This window comes from Orycteropus afer, unplaced genomic scaffold (assembly GCF_000298275.1).
Source record: "Orycteropus afer afer isolate SDZICR_OR568_19922 unplaced genomic scaffold, OryAfe1.0 scaffold00357, whole genome shotgun sequence".
NCBI classification, from domain to species: domain Eukaryota; kingdom Metazoa; phylum Chordata; class Mammalia; order Tubulidentata; family Orycteropodidae; genus Orycteropus; species Orycteropus afer.
This window is the reverse complement of record NW_006921944.1, coordinates 1,708,079-1,715,955: the sequence shown is the minus strand read 5'-3', so window position 1 is coordinate 1,715,955 and position 7,877 is coordinate 1,708,079. Positions and strand designations below refer to the sequence as shown.

Below are 7,877 nucleotides of genomic sequence, written 5' to 3'. Positions count from 1 at the left end.
CCGTCACTACTCACCAATGTAGGATGTGGAGCAATGCTTTTATGTATTTTATTGTGCCAATTGAGTCTGGTGTACCCCAGTACTATAGTCTTGAGGTAGTAGCTCTATTAGATCTCTCTCCCATAGTGTTGGGATTGCTGTGAGGAATTACTCTGTGTCTGTCTTCTATTGTTTCTGTAAGGACTGCAGGTATTTTGCATCACTGGTGTCTGTACAAGATTAGCTTCAGCTGAGTCTATTCTTGGTCTAGAGTATACCTCTATTCACTGACCCCTGTCTGATCATCTCAGGTGTTTGTGTGTTTATCTGTGTAGCATAGTGTTTGGTGTTAACAGCAATGGGGTATTGTGGACACATTGGTTGCTTTTAGCATCTGTCGTCTATCTCTTATGTACACAGTTCAGTGTCCTCTCATTTCCCAGTGTTATCATGGTGGTCATATAACCTTCCTGTATATCCCTCCCTCTATCTATGTCAGGGTGTAAGCCCCAACTAGCCCTAAATTAATCCCTCCCTTTCCTGCCCCATCCCAGTAACCTACTAGTTGAGTTCCTTTTCCCAAGCAAACACTTCTCTGTCTTTTTACAGTAATGAGCTCAAACAGTACTTGTCCTTCTGCTATTGACTTATTTCACTCAGCATAATGTCCTCCAGGTTAATCCACATTGCCAGATGATTCATGTATCCCTCATTGTTCTTTAATGTGACATAGTATTCCATTGTGTGGATACACCATAATTCAGTTATCCACTCATCCATTGATGGGCATTTAGGTTGTTTCCATCTCTTTGCTATAGTGAATTGTGCTGCAATGAACATAGGTGTACATATGTCTGTTCATGTGTGATCTCTAACCTCTTTAGGATATATTCCTAGAAATGGAATTGCTGGGTCAAATGGTACTTCTATTTTCAGTTTTTTAAGGAAATGCCATACCGTTTGTCGCAATGGTTGTACCATTTTACAATCCCACCAGCAGTGCACAAGAGTTCCAATCTCTCCAAAACCCCTCCAGCATTTGTTACTATCTGATCTGTTGAACTTTGCTATTATTGCTGGGGTGAAATGATACCTCCTTGCTGTTTTGATTTGCATCTCTTGAATGATAATGATCGTGAGCAATTTTTCATGTGTTTGTTGGCTGCTTGTATATCTTCTTTGGTAAAGTGTCTGTTCAAGTCTTTTGCCCATTTGTGAATTGAGTTATTTGTGTTTTTGGTGTTGAGGTGTTGAAGTTTTCTGTAGATTTTAGGATAAGTCCTTTGTCAGATATGTTATAGGCAAATATTTTCTCCCAATCTCTAGGTTCTCTTTTTACCTTTTTGATGAAATCTTTCAATGCACACAAGAATTTAATTTTTAAAAGTTCCCAGTCATCTAGCTTCTCTTCTATCTCCTGCACATTCTGGGTTATGTTTGACAGTCTATTTATGGCATAAATTAGGGCTTCTAGATCTGCCCCTATTTTATCTTTGACGAATTTTTTAGTTTGGGGTTTAACATTTAAGTCTTTGATCCAGCTTGAGTTTGTTTTGTGTATAGGGTGAGGTATGGGTCTTGTTTCATTTTTCTACAGGTGCATATCCAGTTTTGCCAGCATCATTTATTAAAGAGGCTATCTCTTCCCCATTTAATGGGCTTTGGGACTTTGTCAAAGATCAGTTGTCCATAGATAGATGGGTCTACATCTGAGTTTTTGATTCTGTTCCATTGGTCTATCTGTCTATCATTGTACCAATACCATGCTGTTTTGACTACTATATAGATCTGGGAATGTGAGACCTCCCACTTTGTTTTTCTTCTTGAGAAGTGCTCTGCTTATTCTAGGTCTCTTTCCTTTCCATACGAAATTAGTAATTAGTTTTTCAATGTCCTTAAAAAATTTTGTTGGAATCTGGATCAGGATTGCATTAAATGTATAGATTGCTTCAGGTAGTATTGACATTTTCACAATGTTTAGTCTACCTATCCATGAACAAGGCAGGTTCTTCCATTTATGTAGTACCCTTGTTGTCTCTTGTAGCAGTGTTTTATAGTTTTCTTTGTACAGATCTTTTGTGTCTCTGGTGAGGTTTATTCCGAGATAGTTTATCTTTTTTGGTAGCTATAGTGAATGGTATGTTTTCCCTTATTTCTTTATCAGAGAATTCCTTGCTGGTGTAGAGAAATCCAATTGATTTTTGTATGTTGATCTTATATCCTGCCACTTTGCTGAACCTCTCTATTAGTTCCATTAGTCTTTTTATTGAGCCCCTTGGGTATTCTATGTATAGGATCATATCATCTGCAAATAAAGATAGTTTTAATTCCTATTTGCCAAGATGTGTGCCTTTTATGTCTTTCTTGCCTTATTGCTCTGGCCAGGACTTCCAATACAATGTTAAATAAAAGTGATGATAGAGGGCATCCCTGTCTGTTTTCCATTTGTAAGGGGAATGCCTTGAGTCTTTCTCCACTAATAATGATGTTGGCCATTGGCTTTGCATATATACTCTTTATTATGTTGAGGAATTTCCCTTCTATCCCTATTTTTCTGAGAGTTTTAAACAGGAATGAATGTTGGATTTTATCGAATGCCTTTTCTGCATCAATTGATACAATCACATGGTCCTTTTCCTTTGTTTTATTTATGAGGTGGATTACATTGATTATTTTTCTGATGTTCAACCACCCTTGCAAACCTGTATGAATCCCACTTGGTCCAGATGCATTTTTTCCCAATCAGTAGGATCTCTATGTAATTCTTTTGGAGAAGTCTTTTCATGTGTATGACTATTTAATTTTTAAAATGTCCCATTTGTCTAGTTTATCTTCCACTCTTTAAGCATTTCAGGTTATGTTAGATAGCCTGTTTATGCTATAAATTAGGGCACCTATTTGCTAAGTTTGCTCCTAATTTTTTCTTTATGAACTTTAGAGTTTTAGGTTTCACATTTAAGTCTTTGATCCATCTGGAGTTAGTTTTTATATATAATGTGAGATATAGATCTTGTTTCATTTTTCTGCAAATGGATATCTAGTTTTTCCAAAATCTTTTGTTAAAGAGACTGTCTTTTTCCCCATTTAATGGGTTTTAACTCCTTGTCAAAGATCAGCTATCCATGGGTGGATGGATTTATTTCTGAGTTCTTAATTCTGTTCCATTTGTTTATGTGCATGTCATTGTACCGATATGAGGTTGGTTTGACTACCATGGCTGTAAAGGAGGTTTTGAAATCAGGAAGTGTGAAGCCTCCTACCTTGCTCTTCTTCTTCAATAGTGCTTTGCTAATCCAAGGTCTCTTTCTTTTCCATATAAAGTTAGTGATTTTTTTTTTTCCCCTCTTCTTAAAGAATGTTCATAGATTCTGGATCAGGATTGTATTATATCTACAGATCACTTTAAGTAGTATTGAAATTTTCAGAATGTTCAGTCTTCCTATATGTGAATATGGCATTGTGGTAGTTAAGTTTGTGTGTCAACTTGGCTGGGCCTGGTTGAATGGTTAGTCAGCTGGATGTAGTTATTCCCCATGATTAGATTGGTAATTAACTCCATGGTAGAATCTATTGGAGTAGCTGAGTAGCTGCTTTAGGGATTTGTTCTGCTTCCTGCATATAAGAAACAGCTTTGGGAATGGTCTCTAGCCTTTTGGCATGCTTGAATCCTGCATGTAGCCATGTCATTGTTTAATGGCCTGCCATGCCCTGCCAATCTGTCATATATCTCTGTTGTTAGCTATTTAACAATAGACTTCATCTGGACTTGAATTAGTGGTCTACCATGTTGTTTGGTAACATTGGGACTGTGCATTTTTTTACCTATTAACCTTGGGTTTGTCAGCCTCAGCAGCCAGCAGCTGTCTCAGTGAAGAAAAGCCTCCAGGTTCAGTGGGCCGGGAGCAGGAAGTAGAGCTGAAGCCCAAAGTTGAGAGGCTTTCACCCAGCCTCTAGAGCCTGGCACTTTGAACTCAGACTTAAAACCTCCAAAATTGTAAGAGAATAAACTCCTGTTTGTTCAAGCCATCCAATGTGTGGTATATTCCTGTCAGAACAGCACTAGGTCACCAAAACAGGTATGTTCTTTCATTTATGTAAATGTCTTTCAATTTCTTATAGTAGTGTTTTGTAGTTTTCTTTGTATAAGTCTTTTGTATTTCTGGTTAGGTTTATTCCTAAGCATTTTATGATTTTAGTAGCTATTTTAAATGATATTAATTCCTTATTTTCTTCATTATGCCTTTTTTTACATTGAAAATTTTCAAAAATGGGAGAAAATAGCAAAATACATCCTTATGTTTCTCATCGCCCAGCTTCATTAAGTTTCTGCATTAGGTCAATTTTGTTTCTTCTATATACTCATTCCTGCCTCCCACCACACTAGATGATTTGAATGAAAATACCTGAAATGTTACCAGTGGTACATCTATGTATCTATTTATCTATTATCACATATAATACATATAATGTATGATATTTAATATATTATACATCTCCATATGTTATATATCTGCTGCATAAGACCTCTTTAAAGTGCTGAAGAGCAAAGTCATTTTTTTGAAGATTAAGGTACACCTAACCCAAGCCATGGTACTTTCAATCACCTCATATAACATGTGAAAGCCTGACAATGAATAAGGAAGACCTAAGAAGAGTTCATGCTTTTGAGTTGTGGTGTTGGCGAAGGAAGCTGTAAGTACCATGGACTGACAGAAGAATGAACAAATCTGTCCTGGAAGAACTGCAACCAGACTGCTCCTTGGAAGTGAGAATGGCCAGACTTCATCTCACTTACTTGGTCATGTTGTCAGAAGGGACCATTAGCTGGAGAAGGATATTGCACTTGGTAAAGTGGTGGGTGAGCAAAAAAGGGGAAGACCCTCAATGTGATTGATTGACTCAGTGGCTGCAAAGATTGGCTCAGGTATAGCAAGATGTGAGACTGACACAGGACTGGGCAGTGTTTCATTCTGCTGCACATAGGATTATGGTAAGTCAGAGCCAACTGGACAGAACCTAACAACAACAACAACAACAACGTTTCTGTATATGAGAGAGAGAGAGAGGTGAATAGAAGTAGAGTTAATAATGACATAGTATACATGCTATTTTATGAGCTGCTTTTATTTCCACATTTAAACAAGATATAGAACTGTCTTTTAAGAAATATAATAATAAGAAATTGAGGTATTTTGCATACTTGCACATCTCTAAAACTTTTCCTAATTTTGTACAGATAAACATTCATTACAATCAGACTACACTGGTGATTGGATTTGTTTCCTCCAGCTGCCATACTAGATTACACTAATGATTGGCACGTGTTTGCATGTTATTTGGGAATTTAAATTTTTTTATATTGGATTTCTGCTCTTCCTAAAACATACAGCTTGAAAATACACATTTCATTATTATACTACTGGGATAATACACACATACCAGAATTAAAGAGCTGCAATTAGTTGGTCTCCAGCTTGCAACCTTAAGAGATTCTTGTAAATACTACCCTTCTTATTAACACTGCCTTCTGTTCTCATTAAATTTCAACAGGGTCCTCTATGGAATTTAAAATATATTGCACCCTCATTTAAATATATACTTTCACAGTCAAAAATGTATGAACTTTAAAGTGGGGTGCTCTAAAGGGAACAAAAATTGTAAATAAGAAACTATATATTAAGCTTTAGTATTTTTAAATAACAGGAAAGATTTGATGCTCATGACTTTCAGCTGTATCAGTTACAAATAGTTTTATCTTTCTTTACTACATTTGAATGGCAGATTTCATTTCACACATCCTTTACTTACTGCTAGAACCTTAATATTGCTAAAAGAGAAAGCTTACAAAGCTCAGTGTTTGTAAATGTCAACTAGCCAAAAGGTATTTGGAAACCTGTGAATGTTCACCTTTCTAACATTTGCTTAAAGCCTTCTGGAATTAATGTTCTCCTCTTCCCTCTCTTCTCCCCTCAAAAAATAATAATAATAATAATAAAATAAAATAATCTTTAAGCAGATATTGACACAAAATATTTTAAATAAGGCTGCTATTCAGCCTTCTTGCATTTCAATAGGAATTACACATGCATGCAAAAAGAAAGAATCATTAGGTTGAATTCTATGCTCTTGTTGTCACGTTACCCTTTGATACATCTACAATTTTTCATCTTGTTTATTTTGGATTAGGAGCAACATCTTGTATGTCTACAAAGACTCATTTGCCTGCTAAAGAAGCACTACTCTGAAGCAATTTATAGAACATGCCCCTCAAGCCAATTCTGTTTGTTTTCATTTTCTTTTCCTAGACTAAATAAATGAACAACGTTTGTGAAAATGTGTAACTCAAAATATGATACAAAAAAATTGCTTATAAGGTTGGCCTACTTCTCAAGGAAGGTTAGTTAATTTTCCACTCAGACTCCAGACTATGAATTAGTGAAATGGAATGTGTAGAACTGGCCTCTCTCACCACGGAAAACTTCAATCTACTCTGGACAAACTGCTCACCTGACTGAAGGAATCCGGTGATATCCTGGGATTTACTGAGTACCTCTTCATACAAATCACTGTGTAGACTCTGATCTGAGAAAGAGCTATAGCATATTGCTGACTTTGGTCTCTAACTTACAGAGCAATTTTTCCATTTTTAATACCATGAGTATCTAGTCCCTCCTAAGGAGCTCTGGTGGCATAGAGCCTAAGGCATTTTACTGCTAACCAGAAGGCTGGTGGTTTAAAACCCACCAGCCACTCCTCAGAAGGAAGGTTGCGCATCTATTTCTGTAGTGATACTGCCTTGGAAACCCAAGGAGGGGTTGTTATGAGTCGGATCCGACTCCATGGCAGTGTGTTTGCTTTTTGGTTTGGATCTAAAACAAAGGTTTTTTGGTGGTATAGTACCTAAGGCATTTGCTGCTAACCAGAGGTTGGTAGTTTAAAACCACCAGCCATTCCTCAGAAGGAAAGATTTACCTTTTCTTTTCATAAAGATTAAATTAAAAATTTTCCTTCCATAAAGATCTACCACCTCAGAAACCCAATAGGGTAGCTATAAGTCAGAATCTACTCAATGGCAGTGAGTTTGGTTTTGGTTTTTAGATCTAAAACTATTCAAGTTTTATGAGCTAACTTTTTTCCTAGAGCCTCTGCCTCCCTTCTCAATAAATATGTTTTGCAAACACTAAAAAAGAAAAAAAAAGTAAAATCCATCTTTCAGAAGGTTTTTTTTTTTTTTTTTTTTAATGTCATCCCCTAGCTATTAAATTTCAAACTCCTCAGCTCCAAAAACCAAACTCACTGCCAATGAGTCCTCACCATGGAGCAGCTGATGAGTTGGAACCACCAAACTTCTGGTTAGCAGTCAAATGCCTTAGACACTGCACTACCAGAGCTCCTTAAACTCCTTAGCATGCACTTAAACTCTTACCTTTTCAATTTCTGCATATTCAGTTACTATTATCACAAGTGATCATATCATTATAATCTTTCAAATTATCCATATTTTAATGATAGTTTGAATGTGCAAAATGCAACGCAATCTAAAAAGTAACTAACCTTAATCCTACTCCATTTCCCTCAGTGGATTTCCACTGACAGCAACCCTGTGAGACAGAACTGCCCTAGACGGTTCCCAAGGCTATAATCTCTATGCATGCTTTCTGCCACATCTTTCTCCCCTGGAGAGGCTACTGTGTTTGAACCATGGACCTTTGGGTTAACAGACAAAAGATTTACCACTGCACCTCCAGGGCTCTTTAACCTTATAATAGCCCCCTGGAATATCACTTAATAAAATTTGTATGTTCAGCAAATATTTCTGAGTATCTATATATGTTGTTGTTGTTTGCCGTCGAGTCGGCCCCAACTCATAGCGACCTCTCCTTGGGTTTCTGAGGCAG

At 36.8% G+C, this 7,877-nt stretch overlaps 1 protein-coding gene across 1 annotated transcript in view; it reads right to left on the bottom strand.

Moving 5' to 3' along the window:
- The window catches only part of GPC5 (glypican 5), a 1,212,227-nt gene that overhangs the window by 150,961 nt on the left and 1,053,389 nt on the right, over nucleotides 1-7,877 (bottom strand). The window lies entirely within an intron of this gene.